This window comes from Dermacentor albipictus, unplaced genomic scaffold, assembly GCF_038994185.2.
Source record: "Dermacentor albipictus isolate Rhodes 1998 colony unplaced genomic scaffold, USDA_Dalb.pri_finalv2 scaffold_137, whole genome shotgun sequence".
NCBI classification, from domain to species: Eukaryota; Metazoa; Arthropoda; class Arachnida; order Ixodida; family Ixodidae; genus Dermacentor; species Dermacentor albipictus.
The window spans coordinates 92,817-104,554 of NW_027225691.1; the positions used below are offsets into that span (position 1 = coordinate 92,817).

Genomic DNA, 11,738 nt, shown 5'->3' on the forward strand with positions numbered 1-11,738 from the left:
AACTCGCCACAACTTACAAGTACTTTGGTATCAAGCCCAAACGCCATCAGAGCGACGGTTTTGAGCGACAAAACGAGCCATCGCGCGAACAGGTCGGACATTCTTTTCGCTCGATTGCTCAGTTATGGAAATCTATAATACATCGCTCGTCGCCCGGAAGTGCTATGAGCGACTATGAGTTCAGAGGGTGTATATGGATGACAGCGCAAGTAAGAGAGAAAAGGCGATGGGAGGAACTCGTTTTCCCCCCAACAGGTTGAATGTGCACAATGCCCTCTGGAGCTCCATGGCCGTCGTCACTTTAGCTGCTTGACAGCTGTAATTATCCGTGACTCCCCGCAGAAGCACTGCAGAAACTACAGCGCTTCCCTTTCTACTACCGTGCATGGCCAGATGGGACACAGATAGAACTGTAGAGAGGAGGAGAGGGAGAAGAGGCAGTTCCAATATAAAAGAGGGGGGAGGTGATGTGTGAAGGCAAGGAAACAGGGTGTCTACCAAGTTGGCATTCCCAAGTTCCCTGAGTATTCCAGATTTTCCCTGAGTGCCTTTGCAAAATTCCCTGAGTGATTCAGAACTGTTTTATGTCAAGACAGGCTGAAGCCATATCGCCCGATGCTGTCACTCTCTAGTAAGCATATGAAGAAAATAAAAAAAAAACTTATGCCAATGTGAATACTAAGGAGTAGTGTTTATGTTATTCAAGAAGAGAATCGAAGGGAGGAGTTAGTAAAATGCACAGCAAATAAAGTGTCTTCTAAAAAAATTTCAAATCGAGTCGGACACTCTCAAAAACGAATAAAAAGGAGATGCATACAGAAGCAAATATTTTCGAATATGAGCTATTTCTATCAACTGATAGCAAGCTCATGGGTTATGAGGCCCGAACTTTGTCACAATTGAGACTCTCTCTCAACAGCTCGTAATTAAGTGAACCTCAACTGCCCTGACATACTCTCAGCCTGCGCACGATGCCTTAGTGTTATGTTTCACTGCTTTAAAGAGTTTATTTTGGTTTCGATGAAGGACACCTGCATCTCAGCATCAGCCAACAGTTTGTTTTTTGAGCTCGAGCTCCTTCAAAACGGCGGCAGCACGCTTCCTTTCCCGTTCATTTCTCAATGCGTAGGTCCTTCCAGTTCTTGTCCTCCTTCCGCCACTCCTTCGTCCCACGGACCATTTGATGCATCTTCTTGGTCAGTTGCACACTCCACGTGCGATTTTTCTAACTCCCTAGGGGGCTCGAAAACGTCCGAAAAATCGGCCAGTTGGAAAAAATAAATGCATGTCATTCGCTGGCCTTGAGAGCTCAAACCGCCACAGGCACATTCGAAAACACCTTGAAGGCATCTTGATACACGTATTAGACATATGGGTGCACGCGTGTATAATTAAGGAATACATACTGTGTACCGTGGCAATAGCCCCTTTCCACGCTTGTTATGCTTCACTGCAATACTTTTGCGTATGCTACACCAAGTAACATTTCAGTACAGAGGCGAAGCTGACTTTCGGGAACCGGCATTATACAACGCGTGCTTTCCAAGCTCCTAAGCCAATCGCGAGGGCCGCAAAGGCGGAGCCCGTGCCATTGCTGACAGCAGCGAATTCTTTCAATAAAATACACAACACCCAACGGCAAGAAGCTGCATAGCGAACGTCACCGCAGTGGTGGTTACGGCTGCCAGCGGATCTGCGTGCGAGAGCGCCGGTTCGAGGCGGCGAGGTAATGAAAATGGCAGAGGTACGTGGTGGCTTTGATTATTGCCGTTTCGGACCTGCGGTCACGGCAAAACGTCCGGAAAATCGGACGGCGAAGAGTTCTTGCGTCAAAAATATCAAACGTTCTGATACATTGACTCTGTGGGGTACGTGGTGGTGCCGTGAAGCCGTCCAAATTGTCGGGAATACGGAAAGTCGGTCGTTGACTGTACACTGGCAGCTCTCCAGCCGACGACAGGACGTCAAAGACGATTCATTACGATTCCCGACTGTTACTCAAGCCAGCATTACTTTCGACCCTTTCAATAAAATTGCAGCTAATTTTCCCTGATAGCGGCACAAATTCCATGAGTTGTCCATGAGTTTTTCCAGACTACTCAAAATCCCTGAGAATTCCCGGTTTTCCCGGTTGATAGACACACTGGGAAGCACCACTACTACACGACAGCAGTTGCGGGGAAACAGGATACGCTTAAGTTCAAGATACGGTGCAGTACGTTGCTGCTATTTCTGAAAAACAAACGCCATGCAGATATGTCAAGCGGACAAATTACGCAGGGCGTGCTTAAGCACAGCCGCATTAATTAAAGCCCACTGCAGGGTCTGGGAGCGGTCGACCGTCAAATCAACAGTTCTGAGCCCACCGCGGTAGCTGCGCGGCTATTGCAATGCTAGAGGTCGTAGCCGGATGTGGTCCCAATCGCGGCAGCCGTATTTCGACGGGGGCGAAATAGAAAACTCACGTGCACTTAGATTTTGGGACATATCTTAAAGAACATCACAGTGTCAAAATTAATCCGGAGTCTGCCACTACGGCTTAATTGCCCCATAATCCGAGTGTGGTTTTGGATTAAAGTACAGCCCCCATAATCCAATTCGATTTTAATACTTCTGCCACAATGCGTGCCATGTGAGAAAAATGGCAACGCTCTACCCTCTCAGAAGTTATAAAATATGGCGCACAACTACGCGTCAAGCAAACACCCCTCCCTGTGTGTTCTGTGTACTACGCAGAAAAATAGCAGTGGTGCGGGCAAGGTAACGTTAACATCAACTCACCACTCTCGTGTTAGCCTAAACATTGAATAAATGAAGCTTTAGCCGTAAACATCACAAATCAAAGAATCCGGCACGGAAAGCTTTGCTTTCATCGATTCCCACAGTGCGTGGGATCTGTATAGTTTTTTTTTTTTTACCTTTGGGACTGTGCTAAAAATCCGCACGAAGCTGTAACGATAACAACGATCCCACCGCGGCTCGAGGCCGCAACGAGGTGCTATGACCAGGATGTCCAAGCCCAGTCCGTCGATCCAGCAGATCTCGGCAGCCCTCGAAAGGCAACGACCGAGCGAAACCGGAGGGAGGCTGCCACCCCAAAAGAGGGGCAGGCGCAGTCGACCAAAGGAAGTAGTGCGGCCGCGGCCGAAGTAGAGGCGCCACACACCGCGAAGACGTCATGGCCGCGTCACGGTGACGCCTCCCTAAAAGGGGAAGGCTAACCGTTCTGCAGGCATTCATAACAAAGTTTCTTCACTCACTCACCCTTGCTACCTTGCCTCCACTAACCATACTCTCGGACTTCTTAAACATAAGTTAAAAGAAGCCCCAATGCATGTTAAGAAACTAGCATACACCACAAAATCCGTCGCAAGCTCTCCCGAGCCTATAATGAATATGCGCAAGCAGTGCAGTTGAAAATGAAGTACGTATGGCTTCAACTTCTACGTGGAGTGCGGAAAGTAAAACTTGTAAAATGGCCATGTACTACAAAACACGTCAGCAAATTTCACTAACATACAACAAGAGATTCAGACCCAGAATCAAACCTACATGTAAACAATATCGCAGCTATTGCTGAAATATTCGTCGAGTGCAATGTACAAGAGACGTCAGAAAATGTCGGAAAAATCTAACGAGTGACAGGCTGGGTATGGAAATTATCGCTGACCACAGTATAAACGCAAAACGCAGCACGTGGTTGCAAAACGCAAACGAGCTCACCCTTCCGGTATTGCCTGCACTTAGGGCTTACATCAAGTAACCAAAATAAATAACAGACCATTTCACAGACATCCATAGCCGTCATTTATTAACAAGGAGAAAAAAAATTGGCTGTGGCTTAGCTCTGGGTAAACCTGGTTGAATTGCGAAAGCAAAGTTTCCTGGGCACGTTGTAACCTTTCTCTCATTCTTCCTAGCTTGCTTAGCTTTCGCCTTATAATTTAACCGTTTCGAAGCAGTAGATCAACTAGATTCAGATATAGACTCTTCGTCGGTAATTTCCATGGCGAGATTAATCAACCAACGCGTAGCGCACCGCTATTGGCGGCGAGGAGTTACGGAGTCGCCATCTATCGGAAGCGCCTCGCTGGCGTAGTATGAGGGATCACGTGGCGCGCTCCTCATAGGTTTTGCTGTCAGCGCTCACTGAAAACACTACGCGCGAGCTCTCCCGGACATTTCTGTAAGTACTTTCGAAACGAGAGAAGTTTCTTACTGTCTAAATAATAATATTGGGCAAACTGAAATCACACAATCGTTTACAGACGCTATCTCTTTACCGAATACGTACAGCGAACGCCACTGCGCGCGGTCGCCGCGATGGAGTCTCCCGAACCGGCTTCTTGCCTGAAAGGTAGGTAAACGCTGGGAGCAAACTATGTGAAATATCTTCTTATAGTGTTTGTATAACTAAATGGAGTGTAATAGAGCGAAGCCTCAATGCAGCGACCGCGCAGATTTGCAGCGACCGACTGCGCATCTGCATGCTTGTCCGCGCACTGTGTCGCTTTCTCCGCGCACGCGTTTTCGCACCGTGCCATGAGCTTTAGGCCGCAGAATATGAGCATTTGACAGTATACAAGCAACCATTGTTGCGTGGGCGCTATCAGACCTGTTCAAAAATAATTTCATTGTAGAGACTTCGACGCCTACGGGGACTGTGATGTGCCGTCGCGACGATTCAATCTTTTTTTCTTCTAAATTCTTCGACCTTTCAATACTATTTCTCGAGTTGCGTCGCACTGATATATGTTTATCGGTGTTCTCAGCGTGCAATTTCCCGCTGCTCCTTTTTTGTAATCCAGTGCATTAATTCATAACACAAACATGACCTTATGCCATGCTTTTTTTTTTAGATGTGCTTCTTACCGCTGCCTTTCCACTCCACTGAACTTGCCAGTATCTGTAGCATCGACAAGTTCATAGACCAAACCGTCATGACATTAGTCGGGCAGCGGACTCGGGCGAGCGTCTCAGTGGACGTTTTCAGAACATCGCAGACCGGGCACCGTAGCAGAAATCTTCCTCGCGTCTGTGCTTGCTGCATACCCGAGTTGTAGCCGATGACTGTTTGCCGGTTTTATGTTTCGCGAGCCAAGCTTCACGCAGCTTCTTGTCCTGCGGCTACGTGTGAATAAGGCTGCCACCGGCCTCCGTTACGTGCGTCCGGCCCTGCGGCACCGAGCAGTAGCCTACCATGCTGCGCGCCTTCAAAGGCAGCCACTACCTATTGCAGTGCTTTCAAGCGTTGTAATGGAGACACTCGAAGCGGAAAAATTTCGCCACTAAATGAGGACCGCAGCGTACGAGGAAATTTACACTCGTTTTCAGCTCGCTTCGGCGCGCCCGAAGCAGCCGACGCGGCCGCTATGTCCACGTGATCCCTCCTAGCACGTCACGCCGACGGTGGCGCCAGCTTTTCCAGTGGTGGAGCTCGAGGCCAATATATCCCAGTGAAGCCGCCACCGAGCGAGCGCAAGGCGAGGTTGTCGTCATATCAACGGAGAGACCACCTAGGCGCGACGCATGCTCGGGGGCCACTGTACACGCCACGAGCGGGAAGCAAGCCGACGTCACGCGTCGTCATAGCAACGGAGAGAGCTGACGTCACACCAGCTGCTAAGCGCCGCGCCGGCTCTGGGGGAGCCACGGCGTGGCCACAGCATACGCGACGAGCGGTTAGACCTGGCGTAGTATTAGACAGCTTTAGTTACACGTACGTGGAGACTTCACGTACGCAAACGTGAAGAGCCTACAAACCTTACGTGCACGCTATCTGAAACGCTTTTAGCTACACGTACGCGACGCGCCCCAAGAGGGACCACGTAGCTCCATCTATCGGGAAATGTGAACCCGCCGGTAGCCAATTCATTCCTGTCACCGTGTTTCGATGCAAGCGGTCTTCGCGTGCACGGCCCGCTATCGCTTGTTCGTGATCTCGCGGAACTCCCGCGCGAAGCTGTCTACGTGGGCAACAAACGCACGCAAAGAATTGAATCGCACGTACGTCCGTGAGACTAGCGCGCGGCCGGTACGTTCTACGCATGCGCACTGCTTACACGTAGAAGCTCTACGTACGCAAAGCCTCTACGTACAGTCGAGCGCGATTTGAAGGTTATCGCGCGAGCGTCGACCGAGAACGCGAACAGCGCCATGGCCAAGAATTCTCTGCCGAGGCGAGGGAAGTATCCGGCTGCTTCCCTCACTCTTTCTGCTGTTCCTACAGCAGCCGTCACTCCCTGCTGGGCTATCAGTTTCTTTCTTTTTTTGGTTCTGCGAACAGGCAGTGATCGCAGTGCGCACGACGTATTCTTCGGTATTATCTGAAATTGGACGTTACGAAGCTGTGTCTAGCCTATATAACGTCATTGCTGCTGAGCCAGGAAGAATGGGTGACCAGGAACATTAGCTTAAGCCCGCGAAGATACGAGGTAACCAAGTCCACACTTTATCGCAACAAATAGAAAGCGTAGAATACAGAGAAAGGGCGGTGAGTTTGTCTCGGAGTGATGGTTGTTGTATGTAACAGCTAACGATGGAGAGAAGAATGCGAAATCATGATTTTTCCTGTCCCGAAACCGGCCGCCAGGTGCCTGGAGTGCTGGGCTGGCTAACCCTCGCGCGATAACCTCCAAATCGCGCTCGACTGTACGTGCAACTAAAACTATCTATTGCTTTCGCAATAATAAATACTTTAGAAAGTCGGGAAGCCTGCAGCAGAGGAACAGCGCGAAACAGCTGCTCCGAAACAATACGGCACCCTCCCTCCCCACGAAAACGGCAAAAATGGCGGCGAGGCAGATGATTCCGGTACGTCTCCAGTTTCACGCTCGAGCTCGCGAGGGTAATGGGCCCGGCGTCGAGCATCAGCTGGTCAACTCAACAAGGTCTTACTCTATGTTCGCTGAGGTCGTGCACAATTACGAAAACCGCTACAATACCCGCCTCTTGTTTAGATGAAGCACGAACAATTGGGCGCGAGTTCGGAGAGATGACAAAAGGGCAATAGCTTCTTTATTTAAGTGCTTAAAATTATGCTCTTTATAACTCGAAGAGACAATGAATAGAGCAGTGAACATATTTCATATGTACTCACATTTAGAAGCCCTGCTGTGCGTTCTCAAGGTTTGCACCGACGAACCGCATTGTTTCCCCGGGCAGCCGTCCCAACTCCGCACAACATACCCTCAAAGTTTCGTCGACGAACACCACAAGGAAGACAAGAGTTTTGGAACACATCGATACGTAAGCTGCCGAAGAACAGGAAGCAGCTTGTCTTGTCGAATCGTCCAACCGGTCCACGACCAAATGACGCAACCGTTGCGCGGCAAATTTATCCCTCCGCGAGACCCAACGTTACTTTGGCGAGACCATAGTCACACAAGGGGAGAGAGGGTTAGTAGCGACCGCCAGGCCCGGCGTCTCCGCCGCTTCTGCGAGCACCGAGTGCGCGCCAAATCACCGGCCTGGCTCTTAAGTGCCGTGTGCAGGCGTTGTCTTATTGGTTAACTTGAGCCACGAGATCTGCCGCTTCGCTAGTCGCACGAAGAGTTTGAAGGAAGGCGCCAGTGTTACGCCTGACCTTGAACTCGTTGACCGGGCCAGCTACTTCGGCTTTGGCGGGAAAAGGCCGACTCCGCACGTTTTCGTTTCGGTGGGGGAAAGAGATGTCGTCACCCTACAATGATGACGCCTACTCGTTTTCGTTTCGACCGGCCCGTTCAGTTACTTAATGCGTCACTAGTCACTGTGTTCGTTCTATAGAAAGTGCGATAACAAGGAAAATTTCTGTTTGTACTGGCAAAGACGTAATCGGGAGTACGTTCTTAAACAAATTTACACTCTTTGGGTCGTATCTTGCCACACAAGAATAATCGTCATCTGTCTTGCTTGCGTTTCCTTTCTTGAAAACGCTGTGCTCGCTACTTTCCTGTCGATAATGCTCTCATGGTGATAACGCGCATGCCGTTCGTGACTTGGAAGGGCTGGGCTCACAGCGTTTAAGAACGGAAATGCGGACGAGAAAGATGACGATTATTGTTGTGTGGCAAGATACGAGCAAAAGGGTGTAATTTTGTTTAGGAATCTATGCACTAGAAAACAACTATTAATTGGTCTGTTGTAATATCTTCGAACTGGCAACGCTCAAAGTGTGCGCGACAGTGTGGCCGCTTCCTTTGGTTTTATCCCGTCGTATTACCTTTGTTTGTTTTGTGTATACAGGGTTTTTTTAGCTGCACCAAATTTTTAAGATTAGAAAAACGTAAATCACGGTAACGTTATGTTTACCTTTCGAGTGTATGGATTGGCGGCCTCATACAGAGCAATTTCCGCACTTACGTGGACAATTAGCGAAGTTACGCTAAATTAACTAATTTCTAATTATCAACGATAGGTGGCTACAGCAAACCAGTACTTTGGGGCCCATCCCCGACACTACCTATACTAGCAATCAAATTTTGAATAGCGGAGTTCATTTGGGAGCTACGCGAACGATTAATTCCGCTTGGCAGGTTCCTTGAAACCGAAACTGGCTGGAAAAAGTGCGTCTTTGTCGTCAATGCGCCGCCCCCCCTCCCCCCTCTCCCTTTCGTCACGTCTCTGAGGTCACCGCTGGTCCGGCGCCGCAAGTAGCTTTCGTTATGCTTTCGTTATCCGCTTGCTGTCTGCGGGTTTGGCCTAGCGCTTCAATGCCGGCGGGCCGCTAAATTTACTTCGTCATTCCGTTTGGCGCCACGTGTGTGTCCATGCACTTCCACCGACGAAATGCCGTTTCAGGCTGTGGATGAAAACGACGTTTAATCAAAATTCACTTTCTCCGGGAAAGCTATCTCGAACGCGTGAGCGCGAGTTGTGTAAATGAAAACGCGCAAACTGAAACAGATATGAACATAACTCACCAAGTGAAGGGGAAAAAAAGAAAGGAATACTACTACTGCAGCAAAGACAACCTGCTCAATGAACCCGGAGTTTAATGCACTCAACAAAGCTTTAGTGCTGGAAGCCACTGCTCAGCAAGCTACTTGTTAGCAGGCTTATACGTATTTCACACACACATACACACAAAGTGTTGTTCCAATCACATGCCTTTAAAGGAACTGTTCAAAACGATGGCCATTCGTGGCAACACACATCATCAACCTATCTTTCATGCATTTAAATACTCGCTTGAGAATTGCAGCACATGCAGCAGTGATCCTTGCTTTGAGGTCTTCCACAGTGGCAGGTTCAGTGGCGTAAACAACATTCTTCACGTATCCCCAGAAGAAGAAATCTAGAGGGCAAACGTCTGGAGAGCAGTAATAGTAAGTGACTTTGAAGTGGGAAAAGAAGAGATAAGTGCACTACCGTAACTGTCTCTCGCTTAGGATGTCACCTCAACAGTACTGCACGGGGGAAGGGGAATAAAAGAGTGAAGAGAAATAAAGATGGAAGAGGGGGACGAGCGTTAGGCCGCGAAGAAAAACAAACAAAAAGAAGCATTAAACGGGGCCTATGGCCGCGAGTAAATGTTCGAGGACTCAAAGAACTCAATGAGAGCTGGGAAGGCTCTTTTGAGTAAAGCCGAAAAATCCCTAGGAACTAGACAGTCCTCAGGACGGGCTGTGGGGAGTCTTATGCGTCGATAGGAGGCGATTAGGGTTTCTCGAGCTGAGCTGTAAGCCGCGCAGTCTAGAAGGATGTTTGCGAGAGTTTCATCAACGCCAGCAGTTCAGTTCTGGCAAACCGAACTGACTGCGCCTGAATGGCGAGAGGTCCGCTCCGCTGTGTTGAAGCAGCCAATGCGGATTAAAAGGGCGCTATCGGCCTGTGAGAGTCCCAGTTTTGGTAGCAGCCGAGGTGGAACGCCAGCGGCGACGCGATTGTCAGGGTGTTTGCTTCTGACTGCATTTGAGACCAGCTGGCGTGCAGTGTCAAACAGGGAAACGAAGTTGGTATAGACGAGGCAACCTAAAGTTTGCCCGCGCGGCACAAGCGCCGAATGCTCCCCTAGCGGACCGATGGAAGTTTCGAGGGTGGTCGCTGCGCTAGCACGCGCCCGTGTTCTGTACGGCGGGAGCGCTCGTGCGCGTGGTTTTTGCGATGCCGAGTGCGACCTCATCAGCCAGGAAAGGTGGCACGCAATACTGATGTGCTGTTGATTGCCGCAGCAGCCTCGAAAACACGAAAGGTCGTACGCCGCCCGTGAAGTTCTACAGATTTCCGGGGAAGTGGTACGAGAAGGACAGACGACAAGCATGGATAACTGCAGTGCGCCGAGTCAAGTAAGTCTCATACTTTCGCATTCGCGTGTAATATCTTGAAAGCGGAATAGTCATATGCCTGTTTTTAGTGCACGGCCGTTTGTTTAGTCGTGTCGCGTTGTTGCATTGTGGTGGCATCCGCCGTTTGTTAGCGGTAAATGCATGCGTGTTGCGCCGCTAAGCTCTACGACGCGTGCTCGATTCCCAGCCACGGCGGCCGCATTTCGATAGGGGCAAAATGCAAGAACACCTTTGTTACCGTGTGCTTTGATTTTTGTGCATGTTAAAGAACCCCCAGAGGTTAAAATTATTCCTGAGACTCCCCATTACAGCGGGCCTCATAATGATTTCGTGGTTTTGGCATGGTTTTGGCTCTTAGAACCCCCGAATTTATTTGATTGCACTGTGCCTTCCCTCGCGATCGGCATGGACGAGCTCAAGAGAATTATTTCCCTTTTCCAAACGCCGCAACTTAAATTACTAGTTGTGCAGGTAACGAAAGGGGCCGCGCGCTACTTTTGTGTGGTAGCAGACCGTATTTAATGCAAGCCGCGGTCGTCGCGTGCGTCGGGAAGCGGCAGATCGGAAAGCAGCCGCTCGAGACGTGCGCGTTATGTTTGTTGTTTGCACATGCTTTCTAAGTATCTAAGTGTGCAAGTATCATAACTTGTAGTGGTACCACTCTTGTAGAATAATATATGCACACAATCACAGGAACGTTACCTTTGCAAACATATTATTGGGAGTAGTTTAATCCCCACAACAAATAGGCACACATACTGTTTCATTTATTTGCGATGCAGATGGAAGCGGCGCCAAACAGACCAATGGCACTCATAACAGTCTTCTCAGCAGTCAGCACCACCGGGACATGTGCTTTCGTACTGCAGCGACACAGCTCTTGAGCAGCAACAAGACACGTGTGAAACAGACTCCAGAACATGCCTTTTAGAAGTGACGGAACCGTCAAGAAGCAGCCCAATGGATCTGCAGTCATCGAGTAGTATGACAACAGAAGTTCCTGCTGCCAGTGTGACTTATGCTGTAATTGAAATAAAAGTGGCTAAATTTCTGAACATGGCGCGTACCTCTAACTCGACGTCGTCTACGATCTTGTCGGACACCTGTGACACGCACTTGGCTTTCACTCTCACATCACCATCCACAATTTGTTCAACGCCGTACACGTTCGAAAGCAGACGCTCCCCTATCGTGAGGTTGCCGCCACGAAAAAAAGCTGTCGGCGTCGGCAACCTTCTTGAAACCGCACGGCAATCTTTGCATCGCTGTTGCGCAAGCAGGCGATCTGCCACCGTCAGAAACGGAGCGCCGTGAGAAAGACCAGCGAAGAAAAGCGCGGACGGCACAACGTAAACGAAGCGGAGACTACGCCACGACGCGACCACGCTGCTTGGCGTTTCCACATTGGGGCGCCGTCAGGAGAGGCGCAGTAGCGCCGCCTGGCCATGGTTTTCTCGTCTATACAGCCAC

The 11,738-nt window shown here is 49.6% G+C and overlaps 1 long non-coding RNA gene across 2 annotated transcripts in view; it reads right to left on the minus strand.

Moving 5' to 3' along the window:
- LOC139053477 (uncharacterized) overlaps window positions 1–7,645 on the minus strand; it is a 31,197-nt gene extending 23,552 nt beyond the window's left edge. For both annotated transcript variants that reach the window (XR_011510515.1, XR_011510514.1), the window contains exon 1: window positions 7,100–7,645. This is a non-coding gene — a long non-coding RNA (uncharacterized lncRNA). The remainder of the gene's footprint in view (window positions 1–7,099) is intronic.
- Window positions 7,646–11,738: the final 4,093 nt, after the last annotated feature.